The following is a 24,963-nucleotide window of genomic DNA, read 5'->3' as shown; positions in this document are numbered from 1 at the left end:
ATTTTCGTGACTACTCAGACTTTGAGCCTTAAAAATAAATAAATAAATAAATAAATAAAGGAAAGATGATGGCAGTCCTTGCTAAGCACCACTCCACCGCCCCTCGTAGGCTCCCCAATCACAAGCCCAGAAGGGGCTTCACTTTGGTGGAAGTCCTGGATCTACAGTTGTGTATTCAAATGGAGCCCAAATGCTTGCTCCCAGTGTGGTGTAAATGGCCACTTTGACTTTCCACATTCCAGGAGGCCCCGGTGATCAGCTCAGGAGCTGTTCAAATCCATACCCTATTCCCAACTGGTTCTTTTCCATGGGGCCCAAGCATTTCTCTGCAATCCAGTTCTTCCACAGCCCATGGCATGGCACTGATGTGGCAGGCACAGATGCTGGGAGTAAGCAAGCTTGGTGGATGATCACCCTCTCGAAGCTACTACTTGTAGTCCAAGCCCCAAAAGAAACATAAAGTCCTATGAAAACACTCAGGAAGACAAGACTCAGCCCAGGCTGGGTGAAGCTTCCTGGAGGAAGAAGGCTTTATGCTGAGATGGGTGGAGTTAGGGACCTGAGACAAAGGAAAGCCATACCAAGCAGAGGACAGCGGTGTGTGGGGCTGAGGAGCATGCCTCACAGGTAAGGAGTGGCAGGTGCCCTTTGTGACCGGAACTTCAAGTATCAAAGGGAGTTAGTTTGAAATGCCAGCAAAGGCCCGTTCATGTTCATGGTCTTTGGAATTCTAAGGAACTTGGACTTCTGGAGAGGGGGCTGGTGTTCCTGCTCAGGGGCTTATCACGGTAGGACTTGGCCCTTAGGAAAGGTAACCCATCTGCTGGAGGGCTTGAAGGAGAGCAAGAGGAGAGGCAGAAGGAACCGCAAGGAGATTGCTCCAGTGACCCCGATCAGTGGACACGGAGGTCTGAAGTTCAGGGCTATGGCCACAAGGAGGGAAACTTTGGAATGCTGCAGTCTGGCTGGGCACAATTCAGGAGCCACTTGTCAAAAGAAACTAACTTTATTTTTAGAACTACAAATGCCAAACAAAACAGCTCCTCAGGAAAAAACCCTCAGAGCCCAACTGCTACCACCGGCTTCCACAAGCCTCTCACCCCCATACCAGCCTCTCAACCTCCCACAATCCTCCTGCTCTTGAGGCCGATTGGCTGGGTCGTGTGGGCGGAGCCAAAGAAGTCCCCCAATGAGCAGCTCCGTGGTCTGAAAGGGCAGGGAAACAGCCCAATGAGCATCACCGCAGAGGAGCCAATCAGCTAGCTGTTGCTGGGGCTGCTGTGAGCCAATCAATCATCAGCTGGCAGTCTGAAGGGCAGGGAAACAGCCCAATGAACATCATCTCAGAGGAGCCAATCAGCTAGATGTTGCTGGGGCCACTGTGAGCCAATCATCAGCTGGCAGCTGGAAGTTTGCTGGGGCCCCTTTGGCTGTGGCTCTCAACATTGGAAGGTTCTAGAGAGTCAACAGAAGGGGTCTCTGCCACCAGCAGGAGGCAGGAAAGAGTGTCACAGAGGGGAATCCAGTCATCTTCCCATGCTGGGGCTTATGGTCCAGATGGGACTGATGGGGAAGTGAGCGTGCTCAGGGAAATTGACCTACTATTGTAGACTGTCAGTATTTTATTAAAACTCCTTAATTTTTAAGTAGGTACTTGACTCCTACGCTTGTTTGGAATAAAGACATTTTTTTTACCTAGGTAAAGTCTACATCCGGTCAATGATTTGTAATCAGAAATGTCGGACTTGGAAAGTATGGTTTTCCTGCTGACTACAAAGCAACCGTGACGATGGGAACCTGAGTGGCCACCTCGAACCGTGAAGTGAAAACTAACCCTTGAGAACGGAGGAACCAAAAGGTGGTTGTGGAGTTGCCATGTGGGTTTTGTTGACATGGGAGACAAATAGATGTATACTTTGTGTTTTCTGTCTTGTGCAATCACATCTAATCTTAGTGGACTGTTTAACAAAACTCAAAGGAGTGCAATGCCAACTCATTCACAACTTTCTGAGACTAGGCAGGACAGTTTCTTCAGAGGATTTCAGCAACCAAAAAGCCAAATTATTCACCTAAAGATTAATAGGCGAGCATAAAGCCTTAGAGAGGGCCATATTCCTGGGTACTGGCCACTGGGTTCTACAGGAATGTTGCCAAGGGTCTTCACTGCACAACCAAGCTCTTGCCTCTTTTGGGAGCAAAGCACATGCTAAGTCCTGTGTCTGTTTACACTGGAAGAGCCCTACTTTCTGTTACCACTTTGCTAGATTCTATGCAGTCTGCCTCTTGTGAATATGAGTCTTCCAAATCAGGTACAATCTAATTGAAGGTACAATTTGGATCTTACAGTTAGAATCAGACTTGACTCTTGCCCTTTATGAACTTACAAACTGGACCACTACTACTCCTATTACCTCTGCTTGCAGACAGGAAACCTGGGAGCTAAAGAGGTGAAGGGATTTGCCTATTGGCATACTGTTAGCAAGCACAAGAGCTGTTACTCAAACAGTGCCCTCAACTGCACGTGAGCTGAAGTTTAAGAAATTTCCTTCCTCACAACTTCCCTCTTATTAAAATGTATATCATCTCCCTGTTACCAGAATGCATCTCTTCTCTGTGAATCAATTACATACTTGGTGATTTATCTGAGAACACCCTTACTAACAGGTGGTAATTTTTGTCTCCCACATGATAATATTTTAAGATTTTTTTTTTCATGCTGGAGATGGAACCCAGGGCCTCACATATGCTAAGCATGCGCACTATTGCTTTCTTTTGTTTTGTACTGGGGATTGAACCCAGGTGTACTCAACCACTGTGCCACATCCCTAGTCCCTTTTCATATTTAGAGACAGGGTCTCACCCAGTTGCTGAGGCTGGCTTTGAACTCGTGATCCTCCTGCCTCAGTCTCTCAAGCCTCTAGGATGATAGGCATGGGCCACTGTACCTGGCTGCCTCTTTTTAAGTTTGATGGGTCATTACAATAGTGTGCTGACTAATGGGCTAGAGGGCTTTGGACGTTAAGAAAAACTCTCTAATCTGCAGCATTTGCCAATTTTCATGGTGTAAATACTCCCACCGTGACTAATTCCAAGCTGACAATGCAGCTTGTAAAATTCCTGAATATTTAATCATTGACTTCAGTAGAGCCAGCTCCAGTGCAGCACTGGGACTGGAATTCTAGAAGCCCAGGGCTGGCCTGAGAGTTCTGGCCCTGGAAAGCAGTGTCCTTCACAGGATACCTTTCAGGGGGTCCTCAGCTTCTTTCTGGTGGAGGTGTGGTCCAGGGCTCTCCAGGAGGCTGTCACAGTGGGGCAGCTAAGCTTATCCCTGAACACAGCCCTGTGGCCAGCAGGGGACAGCACTCTCGCGGTTTTAACAATCAGTGCTTCTGCAAAAATGAGGGGCCCTTGTTCTGAGCCAGAGGCTGTGTCACCAAGAGAAAGGCCCGGAGGGGCAAGCTAATCAGCCTGTCCTTAGCTGACCTTTGCCTGCGGGAGCCCAGTGGACAGGCTCTGGCAGTTGATAGAATGAGAATCACCTTAGCCAACAGTCGGGACAGCACAATCTCCACAAAACCCTTTGCCCATCCTAAAGGCTGATGCTCGGCCAGGCTGCCATCAGGCGCCAGCGCTCCTGTCAAGGAGAGGCCTGAGTGCCAGGAATGGCATTTCCAGTCCTAAGGAGGGTGTCAGTGCCCACCAGCCTCGGGTGCTGTACTAACTTTCTCTAATGTCTCTCTGGGGTGGTCAGTTCCTGTGAGGATGACCTACTGTTCCAGTTTGTCCAGGGCTGAGCTGATTTTAGTCCTGAAAGTCCCATATCCGGGGAAATCCCTGTCCCTAGCAAATAGGCTGGTTGGCTACCTCACCTCCTCATCCAGTCCGTGTCCGCTCCCTGCCTGGCACACGGGCCTGCACCTGCAGGCCCGGAGCTGGCCAAAGTGAGGTCAGGTGGATGTATCAGGGCTGGCCCAACTCTACAGGCACGATGCGATTTCATTCCATTTCATAATCTGCATCCTTTGCTTTGTGTCAGAGGAAGAGCCCACACGTGTGAGGGGAAGCCCCTACCACCGTCTCTTGGTTCGTCCCCCTCACTTGCCATCTTTGACCTTCCTCCCCTCCCCTGGCACGCCCCACCTGCCTCAGCACATCCTGACACGGTCCAGGCCCTCCCAGAGTCCAGGGCCAGAGAACTCTGTGTTCCTGGGAAGGGTGGGGCCTTGCAGGTGAAGAGGGCAGGCCAGAGGAGGGGATCGGCAGACCAGAGGATCTTCAGCCACCAGGGAGTAGAGGGGCAGGACTCAAGAGGTCCCAGGAAGCCTGAGTTTCCCCGGAGCCATTTGACATCAAGGCTCTCGGCAGGAACTTGCACATTCTCCTGTCCTTCTGTAGCTCAAACCCCAGTGTGACATGACTTGTCTGCTGATGTCACTACCGATCCCTCTGGATGGTTCCTTCTGTTCACAGTGCCTCACTCAGGGCCATCAGACTCGGTGCCGTGGCTTCAGTGAGGGCAGAAAGCTCTGTTGAGCAAAGGCACGTGTAAGAAATTCACAAATTCTTCTTCCCTGCTCAGGATGTTGGGAGAAAGGGCAGCGGGTTCCGCGCCGGCTGTCCTTACCTGCTCTCCAACTTTATCTCATTTTACTTTTCACTATCTTCCTGGCCTTCCGCCAATCCCTAGGAATGCCAGGCTCCCTCCTGCCCGGGAGTCTTTGCTCAGGCCGGTCCTCCTCCTGGTCAAGAAGAGCAAGTGGTCCGAGAAGCCACTGTGAGAGGGGAATACGGAAGCTTTGACTGGAAGGAAGAGGAGAGATCGTCCTAGAGAAAATGTACAGAAGCCCTGGGTCATTTAAGTCCAGGAGAAAAATCTCCACAGTTTGGAGGGGATGGTGATGGCTCTTACTGATGACAACCAGGGGCTCAGGAATAGACCTAGAATGTTCCACATGGCAGGTGTCAGCTCTTCTGTCAGCCCACGAGGAAGGAGTTAATGGATATTTAAAACAGACTCTTGGGGCTGGGGATGTAGCTCAGTGGTACAGCCTTGGTCTTAGATGCTCAGAAGCCCTGGGTTCAAGCTCCAGTACCAAGGAAAAAAAGAGAGAGAGAGAGAGAGAGAGAGAGAGAGAGAGAGAGAGAGAGAGAGAGAGAGAGAGAGAGAGAGAGGAGACTCCTTGTGGACTTTCTGTTTTAAATCTTCTGTATACGGACAAGTCCTCACGTCAAACTTTATCATATTCTGTAGGTTCATATTTTCACTCCACTGGTGACAAGTTAATGCAGGCAGAGCACTATTCTAGGTAAAAATTGACTATGCAGGTGAAATCCTGCTGACTCCAGTCTCCTGGCCAACATTTGGATTTTCTGAGCCTGCATTAACCCACAAGGTGTCGACAGAGATTCTAAAGACCTGGTGAATTTTTTTTTTTTCTAAGAAGTGCAGTTTTTTACCCTGAAAGACAAAGTCCAGAAGTTGGAACTACTTTTGGCCACCAGATAATGGTCAATGAATACTGAATTAATTGACGAAATACCGAGTTTGTGAAATAGAGTTTGCAGAGGGAACCAAATACTGGATAGAATGTATGGCACCCTGGGTTACTTAAGTCCAGGACAAAAACCTCCAAAGCTTTGATCTTTGTTGGTGTCAAAGAAGGACCTTTACTCCATCTCCAGAGTTGGAAGAGGCCATAGCACCTGGCATCTCAGTAAGTTCCTGCAAGGAACCCTGAACGGTGTGAAGCACCCACGGAGGAGGTGCTGGTGCCGGCTCCTCACCCACCCCTTATGGAGCCATGCAATGATCCCCACAGCAAATGATGCACCTCGCCCACCTGTGAGCAGTCAGTCACCTTCAGGATCCTTCGGGGGCAGTGAGCAAACCCTTAGGTTTGCATAGCATCTCCTCTACAACTGCATGTTTTCCAGGTTAGTTCTGGCCACACCCCCTGATTCTCCTCGGAGCAGGAATTACCAAGCTGTTGGGTAAAGTCCCAGGATCTGGGGCCTCAGGGCAGTGACAAGGATGTTGGGTGGTGGCCTCTCTGGGTTTCCATCTATTTGACTAGAAATATAAACCTTTCAGATTGCCCCTGGCCAAGGGTCAAAGGGTAGGTATGCTTGCAAGAAAGGGAGAAAAGGCTGTAAGAACCTCTGTCCTTATTCCTGGGAGGGGATGAAGGACTTTAATTCTGCACCTTCATTTCTAGGTGGCTGAGGAGGCTCCCTGAACTACCTCACCTCCATCTCCAGCTCCAGCTCCACCCAGCCAGCCCTTTTCACCTCTCGGAACACCTGCTTTTCAGTAAGAAGCCCCACCCCACCCAGAACATGGAGTTCTTTCCAGTCTGGGAGACGCACCTTGGGGCGAGGGAGGGCTGTCACATTTGGAAAAGAGGAGGAGGAAGAAGATGATGATTTTATTATTGTTCCGCTCCTGTACTCGGACTCCCACCTTTGTCAAACAGCTGATGGAGCAGCTTTTGAAAATGGTGTGAAATGAAACCTTGCTGGCCTGATTTGGTCAGCCTTTGTGAACTGCCCCCTGCAACTTGGCCCCTCTCCTTCAACAACACCACACATTGGCGGGGGGGGGGGGGGGGGGGGGGGGGATGGCGGGGGGGTGGTGGTGAGGGGCGGTGGTAGCAGGCACTATGCTGGGCTCAGGGGCTGGAGTTTATGCTTCACGGAGGGCGACAGGGATGCTTTAGATGATAGTGAGAGGTGGAAACAGTCACGCTCCTGTCTGAGAATTGGGAACAACATCCTAGTTAAAACAATGGTTCTTGGAGTTTACCTGCTTCCCTAAAGAGGTCACCTGCCTGTCCTCTTGAGGCCTCCTGGGGTGCACAAGGAGGAGGGTGGAGAGTGTTCCATTTCTGTGGACCAAGAAATCCCATCCTATCACACCCCCTGTCCACTGGGATCCCCAAGATGACCTCAGCAGGCAGGATGGCAGGAGAGCTTGCCCTGTAGGACATTTTCTTCAAGGAGACATAGCCTGTCGCTCAAGAAAGGCTTCTGGGAGGTGAGTGGAGTTCAGGATATGCTGGTGAGCCCAGGGGACGGTCACTCCTGTTGTGCAATGGTCCTAACGTAGACAGACAACTGAAGAGTTCCTTAGTTAATTTTTCATGAAAGGGTATAATTGGAAATTTACATCCAAGTCACTGATTACCAGTTAACAACAAAAAGGAACAAAGGGTTGATATTTGCAACAATTTGTGTGGATCTGAAGGTGACTATGCTGAATGAAAAGAGCCAGTCTCGAAAGATTGCATGCTACATATTGTGGGATTCCATTTTTGTTTGTTTTCTACATTAAATTCTATGAAATAATGCCTCTCTACAAAACAATCTGTGAATGAAACAAACTTGATTTTTAAAGTCAGAAAGTATAAGGAGAGCTGCTACAAAACCCACCAGTCACCAAACTGAATACTCTTACTGGTTTTATATCACAAAATGAAGTTAAGCTCTAATCTGATCCCAGTGTCGAAGTCACCTGATATGCCCCCACCTGATATGCCTCCTTTGTAGGATTTCATTCTCTTGTTTTTTTTTTGTTTTTTTTTTTTTGGTATGGGGGATTGAACCCAGGGGTGCTCTACCACTAAGCCACATCCCAAGCCCTTTTTTTTTTATTATTTTTTTTTTATTTTAAGACACCGTCTCACTAAGTTGCTGAGGCTGCTCTCCAATTCATGATCCTCCTGCCTCAGGCTCCTGAGCTGCTGGGATTACAGGCATGGGCCACTACACCCGGCTCTGTGGCATTCTTGAAATGCAGAGATTCTGGAGATGAAGAACCCCCTTAGTGACAGGAATTAGGAATTAGGCCACTGGGTGTGGCCACGGAAGACCAGTACTAGGAAACCCTGTGGTGATGAAGCAATTAGGGATGTTAAATGTGGTTAGGCACTGCTGCATAGGTGATAAAATTGTATAAAGCCACACACACACACACACACACACACACACACACACACACACAGAGTACCTGTAAAACTAGTAGCCCAAATTAGCTTTGAATTGTACCAATATCAATTTCCTGGTTTTGATAGTGCACTATCATTATACAAGGTGGCAGGGTGAAGAGTGTGTGGGGACTTCCTTGTACCATTTTTATGGTGGTAAAATACCTGTAACATAAATTTTACTGTTTTAATTATTTTTTACATACACAGTTTGGTGGCGCTAAAACTTTGATCTCAAGTATTCCATAGAAGCCATGTGTTGAAGGCTTGGAGTGCTATTGGGAGGTGGTGGAACATTTAGGAATTTAGGTGACTAAGGGTGTGCCCTTGAAGGGGACATGGGGACTTGGGCCCCTTTCTGTTTCTCTCTTTGATTCCTGGCCGCCTTGAGTTTATCTGTTTCCTTCACCATGTGCTCCTTACCACAGGTCCAAAAGCAATGGAACCAGTGATCATGGACTAAGACCTCTGAAGTCTGGGAGCCCAAATAAGACTTTCTGCCTTATAAGTTGATTCTTTCTAGTATTTTGTCGCAGTAATGGAAAGCTGACTAACAGGTGGGATTAATTACTTTACATTATGGTACAACAGACTTGACCTTCCACCTCTAGAACTTTTTACCATCCCAGACTGAAAATCCATACCCATTAAACAACTCCCTACTCTCTCTCCCCCAACCCCTGAAAACCACCATTCTACTTTCCATTTCTTTGAATTTGACTCTTCTAGGTATCTCGTATAAATGACATCATACAATATTTGTTGATTTATGACTGGATTGTCTCCCTTCACTGAATGTCTGAGGGGTTCATCCATCAGAATTTCCTTCCTTTTTAAGACTGAACAACATCCCATAGTATGTATGCACCATATTCTGTTTGTCCACTCATTTACTGGTGGCAATTTTAGTTTTCCACCTTTTAGATGCTGTTATCCTCTCAGATTTTTTTTTTTGCCATTTGTTTTGCACAATTGTAATTATCTCAAAATGAAGCGTTTAAAAATATAACTAAAAGTAAGATTTATCAAAAGACTTTTTCCTCTGCTGACCATGTAAACCAGTCTTCATGGTTTATCATCGTTCCGTTTCCCATCCAGAGATAATGTCACCTTTGGAAGGCCCTACAGAACCTGATTTTCCCCTTCTGCATTGGAGAAGCAACACGTATAACAATCCACAGGAGAGTCGAGGGGCTTTAGTAAAGTTTGATTACGCTGGCCTGTCACCTTGTGTGGATTAGACCCAGAAAGAGGAGAGGAAATCCAGATCCTGTTGAAAGTGACAAGAGAATTCCATAGTCGATGATGTTTACGTCGAGCCAATTTCTGATTATAAAGAAAATGAGGACTTCTAATACAACCCGGTAGAAATAATTAGCTGGAGGGTGGAGCCTTGGTTTTGAAGGATTCCTTTGCACTGCAAATGTCTTTCCCCCAGGCATTTTGACCAGGCATCCCTTGGACCATCTGTGGAATGATCTCATGACCCCGGAACGCATTCTCGCACAGCACAGACAGACTTCACCTAGGCCACCTACATTGCCCGGAGTCGGCAAGGGGACCTTCTCCCAGAAGCTACTTCGGGGTGGGCCTGTAGGTGGCCAGGAGGGTCAGGCCTCAGGACAGAGCAGAGGCTCAGCAGAGCGGAAGCGTGCTGTGGCTGACGCCATTGTCACCTTCCCAAACTTGTTTGGGAAAGGCATCACGTTGCAGAGGTGCTGCGAACAGAGGTGACACAGTCCCAGCTGCGGAAACACCATCCGATGAACACAAGGCTTTTTTGTTTCTGTTCTTTTACGGAGGTCTAGGGACTCAGTGAACCTCCTAACACCGGATGCAAAAATGTCTTTTTGTGCATTTTATTCTGGGGGAAAAAAAACACATTTCCTCAAATATGTCAGGTCCATGACTCCCCAGCATCCAGAAACTTCTGTTACTAACTGGCTCCCGGGAGACCTCTCCTCAGCAACCGACTAAACCACGTTCCCACCAAGGTGACCTTGGGCAGGAGACACCCCCACAGCCCTCTGGCCTGTTGGATGCAGCCCCGTTAGGGCCAGTGTGGCCACCCTCCCCACCTCTCTGCCCTCCCCTTGTTCTTTCCCCTTTTCCTTCTTGGGCTTGGCTTTCTCTCTCTCCTTCCCTTCTCCCCCCCCCTCACATATCACTCTCCTGCTTTCCTTTCCTGTGATACCGATTTGACATATTAATCATCACAACAACAGCTACAAGTTCCACTGTGCTTCATTCATCCAGAGGAAAAGACCCTGTCAGCTGGGGAGTGCTGCGGGGACCCTCAGGCACCCTCCTTGGGGTCTAGGACAGTGGAACTCTCTCCATTTCCATGAGTAACAAATAGGCGGCTTTTTTGATGGCCACCCTGAGAATGGGTCGTGGATGGACCCGGGGTGCGATGGGACTGTGGGTGGGCTCCCCTCTCTGAAGGCCCCCATGGCAGGCCCAGGAGACCTGGGGCTGTTCAAGAACTCTGATTGAGGATTCTGAGTTGCAAAATCCCATTAGGGTTGCCAAACCAGAACAGTGTGACTTTAATAAGGTTAAAGTTTGGCATTTTTACAGCTGTTATTATGATAAGGCTTTCGGTCACATGAGGTGGAAACAACCAGAGAGGGTCTGTCCAAACGTAGCTGGTTGGACCTGGAGGTGTGGTTAGGCCTGGCCTCCTGCCAGTGCCCAAGGCTGTCCCCTGTGTTATAGCCCGACTTTCCAGATACAGCTCTGCTCTGCACGTGGACAGAGCCTGTTTCCCCGTCTGTGGCCTCTGGGACTGATAGGAGAAATGAATCCGGGCAGCTATTTTCAGGCAGGAAGAGCCCTTGGGACAGGCTGACTTAGAAGCAGATGCCCCGTTCCCTGGCCAAAGTTGTCACCCTGACCTTGGTCTGCTATCATGCCACAGTGAGAGTGGGGGAATCTTTCCTTTCCCAAAGTGCAGCTGACGTGGGATGTTTTCATTACTATTCTCCAGCCGAGAAGACTTCATTGTCCGTATGGATCTTTCCATCCTTCAAATGTCCTCTCCTCCGGGAAACCTCCTCTCGCCTTGCCCTCCCGTCCTCCATCAGGGAAGATTTATCTGCTGCTGCCTGTCTCTTACAGAGCTTCAGGCCGTGTTTCTAAAACAGTTTTGATCCAGTGTAACGAGCCCCTTGAGAAACTGGCTTCAACCCAGGCAGCACCTTGTTTTTCTTTGAATAATCAGCACATAGTACAGTGCCTGGTACGTAGTAGGGAGTGGAATAACAATGATCTAGCAGGAAACGGATCCCTTCTGCTAAGAAGACCAGCTCATATGCCAAATCCCCCATACATGGATCATTTTTGCTCAGGAGGAAGAAATGTTTTTAAGAAATATTTTTTAAGAAATATTATTTCTAAAGGTTGCTAGTGTCTTGAAGGTGAAATTGGTATCAGTTCATGTATCTATAGCATATACCCTCATGGGCCCATTAATGTAAGGTCGACTCATTTAGAAAGTTCTTTACTGAAATCGGACAATTCGAATTAACAACACCACTACATGCATACCCTGTGTCAAAGTCAGCACTAAGCCCTTCAGAAATGCAGAGATCAGAGTTTCCTCTCTGCCCAGAGCAATCGAGTAGTCAAAAGGCCAGCTCAGGTGTCAAGGACACACAAAGTCCTTGCTTTCATGCTGGCTGGGGGTTGCCGTGTGGGGGTGCAGAGATCCAGGCAGAGCTTGTGGTCGGCCTGGGGAGCTGAGCCTTCCCTGATATAAACCACCAGACCACAGCTCAGTATTTTCTCAGTGTACAGAGACCCCTTTGACTGCAGCTTCCAGCAACATGGTGGGCAGGGGGCCAGGGAGAGGGATCCAGAGCCATGAAGGAAAGTCATCGCGGGGAGAAAGATTTTGCCCTTTCCTAATGCCTGGGTCTGATGGACTCCCAAGGTCACTTTGCTTTTTGACATAGAGCTGGAGTTTTTCTCTCGGGCCTGAGACTGATATATGAATCTTGGGGCTGGCTGTGGAGTGGAGGCTGACTCTCTAGGCAGGTCCTGGGACCCCTCCACCTGTAGGGATCCTTAGATGAGGGTCTGACCCCCCCCCAGGCCACTTTGGACCACAGTAGGCCCTGCTTCTGATGTGCCCTTGGCTCATGACCAGGCCAGGAATACACAGGACTCCCTGGGAGGCAGGAACACGGGTGGAGGATGTTCACAGGAGGACAAGCTAATTATGGGTAAGAATCACTCCACTGCATCTCACGTGCTCCCTTGGTCTTCAGTTCCAGTGTGAGCTCTGCAGTGTGGTGGTCAGAAAGCAGGTGGTGTGAAGGGCACCGTGACCTCTGGGACTGGCCTTCCCATGGTGCTGGGATTGGCCTTTCCCAGTCCTCAGGATTGAGAGGCGAGCTGAACCACGAGTGGGGAAGGGGTATGGAATGTCCCCTGTGCTTGACAATGGCAAAGATGAAGGGGACATTAGGAAGGGTCCAGGGAGAAACCCAGAGGGAGATCAGGCTGATATTACTACCAAAGGAGCTTTCTGTGTCCTCCGCCCTCCCCGCCAGGGGTAGGAGGCCTCCTTGGAAATGGCACTCCTGGCCCCCAGGTCTCCCTGGGCTAGCCTTGAGGAGCATTCTCCTTTGCCCCTGGCCACTCCTCACTCGGGGAAATGAGGAGCATGAGTCACATCTGCGGGGAAGGCAGCACAGTTAGGTGAGCCTCATTCAAATGCCAGGCTGACGGTCGCAAATAGCATACCACCCTATGAATAGCTTCCCCAGCTGTTCCTCGGGAGGCTGAGCTGCGTTCTTATCCAAAGTACATTTGCACCGTTCTTATTTACAGCTGCATCAGGAATCACCGGTCTGCCTACCTTTGGCCCCTCAAGGCCAGCTCCGTGTTCTTTGTTCCCTGAAGTCTCACCAAAGTGAAATATTAACTGGTGGTGGGACAGCAGGGCCTGGGAGCCTCTGAAGGCAGGGCTGATGAAGAAGGATAGCTGGAGGGTGTGTTGTTCACCGGGGCCGGGAATTTTCCATTCCTCTGAGGCTCACATGATCAGGGCAGCGTACCCTTCAAGTCACCAAGCTAAGATGGCTCCCGGGGTGGCAGTGTTGCTAAATAACTGGACGGTGACCGCAGCTGTTAATAGCACCATCGTCCGTCACTGAGGTTAATAATCTCCATGATGTGGTGTGGTGGAAATTATCAGGCCCCTGTGCCAGGAGACCAGGGGCCTGGCCATGGCTCTGCGTCTGCGACAGCCTGAGAGACCTAGGAGAAGCCACTAGAGGTCTCCTGTATCAATTTCCTCAGCTGAAAAAAATGAAATGCAAAACCTCTCCCGCTCTGGCACTTTCTGCTTTAGATGCTGAGATGGATGAGCTCATCCATGGCTGGTGGCAGGAGATTTTTTTTTTTTTCTTTATTACCTAACAGAAATTGCTAGGATCTGCCCTCCACTACCTTCTCGTCTTTCTTCCCCTTCTTTCCACCTGCCTTGCTATTTCTTGGCCTCATTTCCCTTATCTTACTTCCTTTATCTTTATCTTAGGGCTCAGGAACCTCTAAGCTAGATTGCAAGTCCATCACGCGTCCTTTGAATAAAGACGACTCACCTTTGCCACTCTCTCTAGCACTGCCACTTCTTAGCTATGTGACCCAAGCCACATTATTTGTTTTTTCTGGGGATCAATGTCCTCATCTATAAAATGGGAGCTCGGTTGGGGCTTTCATACCATTTTCACACCGTGCCGCCCTCATACACGAAGGCCCTGCAGACAGAAGCCAATGTGATCGTAACTGGAAAGAGAGCCCACGTGACGGACTCGTCCCTCTTTCCAAAGAGTTCCTTGAATCTCTGTTTCTGTTAATGGGGAAATTCTTCCCCTAATTGTAGCGCAGGGCTTGATGTCACCTCGAGTTTTCCTTATCCTTGTTTCCTTCAGTAAGTGTCCTCCAAACCCTTCCCTGTAGATTCTCTGGGGTCTGATGGTCACGGGCAGAAGGCACACACACACACACACACACACACACACACACAAGCCCCACTCTCTGCTGAGATAAGGTATCTTTGGGAATCACGGGAAATTTTACTTATTCAGGCCCTTTGCTGAGAGACATTAATTTGAATCATGGTAAACTGACCAGGATTCCCTGAAATTGGATGCAAACCTCATTGACTGGGGTTACAGGGACAGACTGCAGTTTTTTGGACTTGCTGTTTGACTTCCTTCACTATTCAGAATCTGCCCTGGGGTAGACTCCTGGAGGCACCACAGGTTGTGCCTTTCAGAGTACCAATGGTGAACGGAGGTAGGCACCCCAGATAGACCTTATAACATTTTGGGCAAACAAACAATTGCTTCCTTCACAGAATGCAGCTCGATGGGCACTTAGCTCCGTGGAAGAGGAGCTCAGTTTCAGAACCCACTTGTTCCTGGCCAGGCCACCTCAAGTGGCCTTTGATTCATTCTAGACCCTGGTCCTCTTTTATTCTCTTCCAACTTCCATGAGAGCAGGGTCCAGGTCTCTTCCATCATGGAAGCCCAGGGCCTCGCAAAGGGCCTAGATACTCACTCTAGATACTCTTTGAATCTTGAATGGATGTAGAAATGGATGAAAGGTACTTTCCAGCTAGGGATGCCTGGTGTCCAAGAGCTCGGATGCCCAGAGAGTGGGGTAGTTAAGAACATGTGCTTTGGAATTAGAAAAAAACTGAGTTTAGATTTTGCCCCACCTCTTGATAGGTACATGATCCCTATGCCACACTTTCTCCATTTTAAAAATATGGGTGTCATAAACACCAACACCACAGTGTTATGGTAAGGAGTCCCTGAGATGGTCTAGGGAAAGCATGCATCCTGTGGTTTGACTGAAGGTTATATCACAAGCAATGCCTCCTGGGGAGCATGGAGGTTGGCCTTCCCCAGCGCCTCCCACATCTAAGTCATGAAACCTTTGCAGCCATTCTCAATGGGGATCTCAGAGATGCATTGAGGAGACTGTGGTTGAAATGATTTGCTCTCTCCTGGCACCTATCCATACACACTTACTTGGGCCTCAAAACCCATTAGGCGCTCTAGTGTTCAGGACTTCATGCATTTCCCAGAAAAGCACGGCTCCTGTGGGTGAGATTACAAACACCTCCCACAATTGACTGCTTCCCATCACCGAGCCCCTAGCTGCTCTGTGCTCAGGTCTTGGAGATCTGCCATCGTCACTTAGCTGATCTCATGCTATCAGCAAAGGCAAGGGAAATAAATAATGGCCTCACCACAGGACTTTGTCCATGAGCTCAGGGACCACAGTCTGACATACTGGAGGGAAAAAATAATGTCCCAGCTTCTGAAGATGTCCAGCTGGGAAATACAACCCATGCACACGCTCACGGATGCTGTGTCTGTTTTTAAAGCTCGCAGCAGCCGTCCATCAGAGGGAGTGTGTGGATAAGGCTCATCCATAGCAGGATTGCAAGTGGGGATCAGGGTTAGGCTTTGGAAGAAGCTGGAGAAGAATTGCTGAGTAAATTCAGACCAGAGAGGGGGACATTGGGTGAGGATTTTTCTGAGTTGTTTCCTGTGTCCTTGGGAACTTAAATACTCAAAATGAATGTTATTGTAGATGTTCCTTGAAGCATATGTTGAACATATCATAAGTCAAAAAGACACAGAATGCATCTAGCCTGCCCAATATCCAGCTTAGCCACACAGTGCACTGTGGAGGAGCGGTGGTATCCACCAGTGATCATCTGGCTGTGTCCAGCACTGCAAAGAGTCTGGTAGTATGTAGCACCAGCCCCAGAAATGAGGGAAATTCAGAATTCAGAGGACACTTTCTACTGAATGCATATCACTTTCCCATGGTTGTAAAGTTGGAAAATTGTAAATCAACCCATCATAAACTGGGGGCCATCTCTATTTTTTTTTAAAAAAAAAAAATGAATGCAAAAAAAAAATGATGAACAAATGCTCAAAAATTTAAATAAAGATAGAATCTGACTGGCACTTGCTTGACCTGGCCACACTCAATTCACCCTGATTCTAACCCTGTGTTTTTAACCTCTGCAACTAAGCAGGTTTTATTTTATTTTATTTTTCTGCATTGGGGATTGAACACAGGCACTGAACCACTGAGCCAGCCACATTCTCAGCCCTTTCATTTTTTATTTGGAGACAGGGTCTCACTGAGTTGCTTAGGGCCTCGCTAAGTTGCTGTGGCTGGCTGTGAACTTGTGATATGAGAAACTTTGGGATGGAAACTTTCCTTCTTGACCTGTACTTCTAAGGAACCCTACCCATAGTCACTCCCAAAGGATTTCCATTTTACTGTGGTAGGGTGGGGTAACACCCTTCATGATGCCAAGGGAGACTTCCTCGGTTGGAGAAAACTAAGCCTACACAGCATAGACACACACTTACCCCTGGAGAAGCAGGTGTACCACCCTGGGGACTGTGTGTGCTGGGCGAAGGAGGCTTGCTGTTCATTTTGAAGGGGGTGCTACATGATTTTACATATTGTGCATAATTGTTTGCAAATAGTCTCATTTGCATATACTCAGCTCCTCACCTCCTGATCAACCGGATATTGAAGTCTGGGACATTCATTCATTTGTGCATTTGGCAAACATTTATCCAATTCTTATTACGTGGCAGCCATTTGCTTGGTGCAGAGAAAACAGAGGTAAATTAAACAGGCCCCGAGCTGGACGTGCTCCAAGTCTGAGGAGGGAGATGTCTGAGGGACAGAGTGGCTAAGGATGACAATAGAGGATTTTCACAGGATGTTACACTACACGGAGGGTGGAATATCTAACATACTCCCAACACAGCGAGGGCTAGGGATGATAGGTAGGCACTAGAATCCAGCTGAGGGAGGAAGACAGGAAAGTGTTTCATACAGAGGCAATTCTGTGGGTTAAGCAGTGACTCCCTAGGACCCTTGGGGTGCCGTGGGGTAATAGGAGACAGGCCTTCAGCTTACTCCCGATTGGCTACTCCAAAAAAAAAACAAAAACAAAAAACCCACAATTCTTTAAATGCAGTGGGCCTGTGTGCACATACAGCTTCCTGGTAAGGGCCCCTCAGTCTGACTGGTTGGATGCCCCTTGTAGGTACGAGTCTAACAGCCTGCCTTTCTGTCCTACAGAATTGACTACTTGCTCAGAGTCCTTGTCTGAATCCCCCTCTGGGCTGTTAGGTTCACAATTCAGGGCTGAGTCTGTCTTGTCCACTGATGTAGCCACAGGGCCCTGCACAGAGTGTGGTTCACAGTAAGTGCTCAATAAAATATGTATTCTGTGAATGAATAAATAAACAAATGGAGGTAAGAGAAACAAGGCCAAGACTTAAAGCCACTCAGCACCTAGATTGGCTTCTATTCATTTTCTATTCTTTTAATATTATCTAATGTGTAGGCTTGGGATATAACCGGTATCCAATAAATATATTTTTTTTAATTTTGCTTTTAATCTGCCCATAGTAATTGTACATATTTATAAGTTGTAGTGTGGCAATTTGACATATGTATATAATGTGTAATGATCAGATCTGGATAATGAGCATTTACAACTGAAGGATTTATCATTTCTGGGTGTTCGGAAGTTTCCAAACTCCTCTCTTCTTGTTTTTTTATAAGATGTATAATAAGTTGTGGAGAACTATAGTCACTTTGCTGTGCTGTAGAATGGTAGAACTTATTCCTCCTATCTGACCATATTTTGGTACCATTTTCCCACCTCCCTCTGCCCCCTCCCCTCTCTCCCTTTCTAGTTTCTAGTGGTTACGATTCTACACCCTTCTTTTACAGGATCCATGTGGTGTTTGTTGTTCGGTGCCTGGCTTTTTTCACTTAACGTGGTATCCTCTCCTTCTACCCATTTTGCTGCAAATGACAGGATTTCAACAAATCAAAGCTATAGATATCATGCAACTCCAGCCAGAATGACTATTATCAACAAAGTAAAATAATAACATTGCTGTCAAGGATGCAGAGAGAGAGAGAACTCTAACGCACTGTTGGTGGTAACGTAAATTAGTGCAACCATGAATGAGAACAGTATGGAGTTCTTCAGAAGACTAGAAAGAGAGCTGCCAGGTGATCCAGCTGTCCCACGACTGGGCAAATACCCAAAGGAAATGAATGCTTATTGGAGCACATTCACAATAGCCAAGATAAAGGGCTGGGACTTAGGCTGGGGATATAGCTCAGTTGGAAATGTGCTTGCCTTGCACGCACAAGGTCCTGGGTTCAATCCCTAGCACCACCAAAAAAAAAAAAAAAAAGGTGGGGGGCTGGGACAGGAGCGCCATAGCAGAGTGCTTGCCTAGCATGTAAAAGGCAATGAGTTTGATCCTCAGCACCACAGATAAATAAATATATAAAACAAAGGTGCATTCACAATAGCCAAGGTAAGGGCTCAGCTACTGTGTCCATCAACCGATGAGTGGATAAAGAAAATATGGGCTATATACAGGATGGAATATTATTTACCCATAAAAACACTTATAATTCGTCAATTGACTGAGAAAATATACTCGGCCTTATCTAAAGTTTAGCTACTCCCCTTTTACTTCTCTTGCCAACAAGTTTCCTACGATAAATCTTTACTCATGGGAAGAACCTTATGAGATCAATAGTTGTGTTCTTCACAATGCTATAGATTGCCCCTGTCTTTTATGTTTATCTTTCCAATTAAAACTTACAGAAACAAAGAGCTCTGTTATATGAATGTGGACAGAATCAATGAGATAATTATAGGGCAGGTGAAAAAACCCAACTTGGATGTTTCCTTCTCATTCCCAACAGCTATGTCAAGGAATAGATGCATTCATGGAGCAAATGTTTTAATTATAAATCATCAAGATATTCAAAGACTATACCTTGAATAGTCCAAGTGGCTGGAACAGCATGACCATGAGGCAGAGGTGTGGCAACACAGGCCGAAGGTTCCAGAACAATTACCTTAAGTCCTGTGACATCCACTTACTTTTTAAAGTGTTGGGAACAGATACTACACTTGGAAAAAAGGCTAAGAAGTTATCCATTTACTTTTCATAAATCCCTGGGCAAGTTCCACGTTCTCTGTGCGCCTTTCTTCAATGGACATGGTAAACACCTGGCCTCCTTACCTCACCAAGCTATTATGAAGACCAAATGACATCGTGGAGAGGCAGGTATTTAGTGAACCACAGAGTGCTGTAAAAATGCAAAGAAGTAGTATGATTGTTGTTAACTGGGTAACACGTTTATTAAAAAGGGATACAAAGAGCAACCACGGAGGTTGTGAACCTGCTAGATTTCTAGGAGCATAGGGGTGGCAGAGAAAGTGGCCCTTTGCAATCCTTGCTCCACCACCAACCTAGAACTTGAAGACTGCAGAGCTGGGGAAAGAGTACAACTTTTTTGGGAGCTGAACAGGTCTCTCCTTCTCTGCTAAGTCTGTGTAGCCATCTGCTGTAGTGAACCAAGACAATGCCTATAATCAAAGGCATTGGGATCACTTGAAACGCTGATCAAGGTCATTCTGATACCATCTCGGGAAGATGAGCCTGAATGTGGTTGCAGATTAGGAAGCAGAAACCCACCAGCTCCTGTGGCGCTATCCCAGGCCAGCTGCGGTGTGACAGTGTACCTATAAAAGTGCCATTTAGGGACACCAGGTCAAGATGACCTGGAGGTCATAAGTGGAGGTGGGGATTGTTAAAATGCACATTCCTAGACCCCTACCTTTGACCCATGAGTCAGAGCCTCAGGTGATGAGGGCTGGGTATCTGAACTGGTAATTCATGTCCCGGGTTCCAGAACAATCACCTTTTAGAGCCTGTTTTGTAAGGATCCATTTAGGAGCATCTCTTCCTATTAAGGCTAGAAGGATTTTGGAAAGATTTCAGAAGAGTAAATAAGTGATTTAGGGAAACTAGGACTTGTTTATAAGGAAAAATTAAATATGTATAGGGTTGGCTGCATGAAGTCATGACTAGAGTTTATAAATATTTGAAAGGAACAAACTCAAGAGGTACTCTCTAGATTATTCAGGTACCAGACGGCACAAGTAGGAGTAATGGAATAATAATAAGCAAAAGGAACTTGGGCCAGATAGCAAGGAAAACATCCTGATGGTGTGTGGAAAAAAAAAAAAGTGATAGAATCATTTCACATGGTCAAGTCAACCAAAATATCAGCCCATTCAGTGGAAAAAAACCAGTTGGGCAGCATCTGAAAAAAAACAACTAATTGAGTGGTTAAACTCTCTCTCTCTCTCTCTCTCTCTCTCTCTCTCTGTCTGTCTCTCTCTTGTTTTGATGTCTGCAGTTTTGTTATCCTAAGTCATAAGAATCAAAAGGATTCTTAATAAATACAACTGTGGCTCATGAAAAAATGTTCAGGGCAGGAAGTGCCTGCTAGAGAAGCAGAAATCTGGCATAAACTACCTTGGACATCCTGATCTTGCTGTGGACCCCCTCCTGGGAACAGCATGAGTACCGAAAAAACTGACATTTCGTCAGAGCAAGCTACGTGCCAGGCGCTGTCTCGCTGAATCCGGACTTGCAGGTGTCATTATTCCCATTTCACAGATGAGCAAAGTCAGGCTCAGAGAGCACCCATTACAAGAAAATGACAAGCTTGGAATTGGAATTGTCATCTATGTGACTTCTTCTCCTGGAGCGATTGTTGGGTACAAAGAACAGTAGTCATCCGTAGTATTTTTTTTTTTTCTGTACCCAAAGATGGCCAGGGTGAGTTGACAGATAATGACACGTACAGACGATCAGACTCTCTCCAAGCAACCTTGACCCTGGGAAATTTTGTGAGATATGACTTTTTTTTTAATCTCAGATTCTACCATTGTCCTCCCCAAACTTGACGTTTTCAAGTGCTGTCCAGTCCACCTTAATGGGGGAAATAGTGGAGGGAGATGCTATTTGGGCTGTCTTTCAGGCTGAAAAGAGGTCTCAAAACTAAAAGCAATGATGATGGCAATATGTCCCTTCCCTATGTCACCCCTCTTTTGACCTCCTCTTCCTCTTCAGCCTCCCCGCAACCCCATCCACAATCAACTGAAACACCGCTACCATCATCACAGCCACTGTCACCATCACCCTCACCATCAGCACCACTGTCGCCTCCATTATCGTCACCTCTTTAGGGTGGACGTACGCACTCTACGTTGCTCACGAACGTCACTCCCCACCACTCCCATCCCAAGGACGCAGCCCGTGCTCTGTGCTAGATGGTTCTCCTTTTTAATCAGCCACACTTTGGGGAACAAGACCTGGACAACAGGTCATGCCAACAGAAAAACAGAACAGATCCAGGCTCCTCCCCGTCCCTTCACCAAGGAACACACAGGTGCTGTTGAGAAGGCCTCAGTCCCTTCGGAATGAGAGAGATGGAAGGGAGATGAGCTTTCTTCTGGCCCCTCGAGGCAGCCCCTGGAGCTTCCAGTAGACCCAGACAGGGTGCCAGCTTGTGACTCTTCACAGAGGGCCCGAGGGGGAGCTGAGACCATGTCCAAGAGGCGCCTCAGAATCTGCCTCGCACAGAAATACTTGGCGGAGAATATCCTTCTGCAGGGAGGGCCTCAGCCCCAGGAAATCTCCGACTGAATCAGCTGGTGAACACAGGGAGAGCCTGGGAGCCAGCCAGAAGGTTTGGTTCTGGAAGCTGAAAAGTGACTTCGGCAATAACTGTTCTCCTCAGCTCCCTGACCGCACCATGCGGGCGAGGTCTGGAAAGGTCTGGAAAGGTCTGGAAAGGTCTGGAAAGGTCTGGAAAGGTCTGGAAAGGTCCTCGGGGCCTCTGGGCTTGGAACCAGCTCTGTTTAGGTCAGTGCTCTGTGCAAATGAGGCCCCAGGGAAACAGCCCTCCAGCTGACATTCAGACACCAACCCCGGGGTTAAGATGGCTGACTGTGGATCTCTGGGTCCAGAGAGGGGGCTGAGAGTGGCCTCCGGTCTGGGGAAGGTGAGGTGAGTGTTTGCTGGCTCACGCACCAGTGGGACCTCAGGACAAGCCACGTGACAGAGGGGAGGTCAGAGGAGAGAGCGAGCGTGAAGCCAGCTTTGGCTCGTCTTGGAAGGAGCATGAGTGTGAGGCCTGGGATCGCTCCAGCGCAGACAAGTTTTGCTGACAAAAAAAGAAAAAGTGAAAGAGAAAGAGATTTTAGAAACATAGAGAAGGAAAAGGACCAGGTTCAGGAGCCCCCAAAGTAGCTGGTGGCGGTTGCATAACATCATCAATAATATTTAGCCTCGTGAAACTATGCATATCAAGATGGCTAGGGTGGCCATTTTGTTCTATGAGTTTTCTCACAGTACAAAAAAAATTGGGGAAAACAATAGGGTCTAAGTAAGACCCCCCAAATACTAGGACAATTTTATCAATGAAAAATACAAAAGAACTCTCGAAGGTGGAGTCTTACAGGGAACACAAAACTGAAAAGGCTTGGCCAGACTCAGGCCACGTCTTCCCATTTGGACACTTTAGACAACCTAATCCAGTCGGTGGCAGAAAGCATTTGAAGTATAATTGATGAGTGTTTCTCTGTTCTGTGGATCACTGAGACTTGATATCTTCAGTTCTCAGGATGGTTGACATGTCACATCAAGGGGGCAGGACACGGACTCCTGGGTCTTTCCTCCAATCTCTCTGATGTCTTCAGACCTGCAAGAAATAACACTTAGTAATATTCTCCCCACATCATGGCTGGGCTTCTTCCTTCCAGGGTGGGATGTCAACCAGGACCCTTTGTGTCGCTATTAAAAAGTGGTATTAGCTGGGCACAGCGGCACACGCCTATAACCCCGGTGACTTGGCAGGAGGAACACAAGTTCAAGGCCAGCCTCAGAAACTTAGCAAGACTCAGTCTTACAATTAAAAAAAAATGAAAAGGCTAGGGATGGGGCTCCGTGGTAAAGCACTTCTGGGTTCAATCCCTAGGACCGAAAAATAAAAAGAACAGAGCTGGGGAGGTAGCTCAGGGGTAGAGGACTCCCAGATTCAATCCCTAGTGCAGACCAAAAAAAGTCATTGATTTTTATTTTAGGCCATTTCATTGCTATCACTGAATAGCCCAAACTGTGTAATTTATAAAGAATAGCAGTTTATGGGGCTCATGGTTCTGGAGGCTGGGCAGTCCACGAGTAGGCACTGTCGTACGTTTGACATCTAGTGGGGTCTTCTCTCTGCATCCTGCCACGGGAGAGGGCATCTCATGGCCAGAAGGGCAGGCGTGCAGGCGTGGGTGTCTTCTCCTCCTATACCCCACCCTGGAACCCCCTCTAATCCTCATGACTTCCCACAGACTCCACTTCCAAACACCATAAATAGATGATTTGGGGGGATCAAGTTTTCTTCACATGAACTTTGGGGGACACATTCGAAGCTTAGCAACCTCTAAGTGTTGCCCTCCGACAGATCTTTCCTTTCGAGCTTGGCAACCCTCCTGCCAACCATCTTCCTTTTCCACTCTCACCCGCGAGGCCAGCGAGCGGGACAATCAAATGAGCTTCAGAGGCCTAGGTGAGACCCGGTGGGAAAGTGCGTGGCATCTAGTGGTCCCCGCAAGCGATGGCTTCGTCTACCTGTCAGCTCCCCTCTTTCTTTGGAGATAAGAGCTAACTCATACCTGTGCTGCTCGCCTGGCCACGGGCTCTCTGCCCACCGATAACGGCTGCTGTGTACGGAGCACACAAAATGTGGCCGAAAGGTGCCTCCTGACTTCACCAATAGTCCTCACAACAGCCCTACACAGCAAGAGTCACATGACAAAGCAGGCTCAGATTTTCATTTGGTTCCCTTGTAACCAAATCTGACCTTGAACCGGTCCCGATTTCTGTTCTGCTCTTCACCCAGCTACACTCCCAAGCCCTGGGTTCCTTGAATATGTGGGGTTTCAAAGGTCACTAGATTTAACAAATAAAACTACCAGATGCCCAGTTAAGTCTGAATTTCAGAGAAACAAAAGATAAATTTTCAGTGCATGTCCCACGCAACCTTTGGGACCTACTTGTATTAAAAAAAAGATAATCCAGTGTCCTGGATTTCATCTGGCAACCCTGAATTGAGTTCCACTTAAAGCATCCTCCCTGTTCAATTCCGAGGGCCCACAGCTGGGAACACTGGGAGGTGTCCTTCCACTTCCTGATAAATGACGCCTCCCCCTCATTCTGTGCTCCCTGCGTGGCCTCCACCAGAGACATCAACTACTCACCTGGGTGGGTGGGGTGGAAAGAGCCATATGTGCATTTCCTTAAAAACAAAAATCTGTGCATTTATTTTTGCTGAGATTGGTAAATATTTTCTTGGCTGCTGCTACTCAGCCAACCCCTCTCCCCAGCTTCACCCTGTTCTGATTGGCAAGTGTTTCCAGTGTTCGATTTTTAAACGAGCTCCAGATCTCTTTTAATTAGATATTTAACGTAACTGGCTGCTAGTCAATAGTTTCAGGATGTTTCTTTTCAGCTTGACGAGAATGGCAAAGGACCATTCGCGCATAAAACAAGACGCTCGCTCGTTGTCTTTGTTTTGCCTTTTCTCTTACCATTTCCTCTCCTTCCCCTCCTCTTCTTCCTCCATCTTTTGTAAAGGGGATTGGACCCAGGGTTGCTTTACCCCTGAGCTACATCCTCAGAACTTTTTTGAGACGAGAGTCTTGCAAAATTGCTGAGGCTGGCCTCGAGCTTGTGATCCTCCTGCCTTAGCCTCCCAAGTCACTGGGATTAACGGGGGTGGGCCGCTGCGTTCAGCTGATCATCCTTTCTTAATGCCACCAACGTTGGCTCCCAGCGAGTTAAATATCAACCTAGGATAGATGGTGATCTGATGAGTCACCTGCAGAAAACACTGGAGGGGAGAGCAGAGGGTAAAGGAGGACAGAACATTGAGGAAATCTGAGGCCAAGTGCAGAGAGCTCCTACTGGAACCTGCCCTTGTGGAGCAGGTGCCTAAGCTGCCTTGCAGGTGCGGGAGGTTATGGCTCTTGGGCTGT

General features: G+C 47.7%; 3 long non-coding RNA genes across 4 annotated transcripts; 1 reads left to right on the top strand and 2 right to left on the bottom strand.

Moving 5' to 3' along the window:
• Window positions 1-987: 987 nt before the first annotated feature.
• On the bottom strand, window positions 988-5,838 carry LOC144368280 (uncharacterized). The gene is made up of 2 exons (XR_013428086.1): window positions 4,625-5,838; window positions 988-4,526 (listed from the first exon to the last, which is right to left on the bottom strand). It is a non-coding gene; the product is annotated as an uncharacterized LOC144368280 (long non-coding RNA).
• LOC120890881 (uncharacterized) lies at window positions 5,797-10,213 on the top strand. 2 transcript variants are annotated; one of them, XR_005735355.2, is made up of 4 exons: window positions 5,797-5,934; window positions 6,216-6,310; window positions 8,411-8,539; window positions 9,081-10,213. It is a non-coding gene; the product is annotated as an uncharacterized LOC120890881 (long non-coding RNA). The 2 variants fall into 2 exon arrangements; XR_013428085.1 differs by having other exon boundaries at window positions 6,216-6,497.
• Window positions 10,214-21,196: 10,983 nt separating this feature from the next.
• On the bottom strand, window positions 21,197-24,727 carry LOC144368279 (uncharacterized). The gene is made up of 2 exons (XR_013428084.1): window positions 24,517-24,727; window positions 21,197-22,637 (listed from the first exon to the last, which is right to left on the bottom strand). It is a non-coding gene; the product is annotated as an uncharacterized LOC144368279 (long non-coding RNA).
• Window positions 24,728-24,963: the final 236 nt, after the last annotated feature.

This window comes from Ictidomys tridecemlineatus, chromosome 11 (assembly GCF_052094955.1).
Source record: "Ictidomys tridecemlineatus isolate mIctTri1 chromosome 11, mIctTri1.hap1, whole genome shotgun sequence".
Taxonomy (NCBI): Eukaryota; Metazoa; Chordata; class Mammalia; order Rodentia; family Sciuridae; genus Ictidomys; species Ictidomys tridecemlineatus.
Note: the sequence above shows the minus strand (reverse complement) of the source record. Positions and strands in the feature narration are given on the sequence as shown.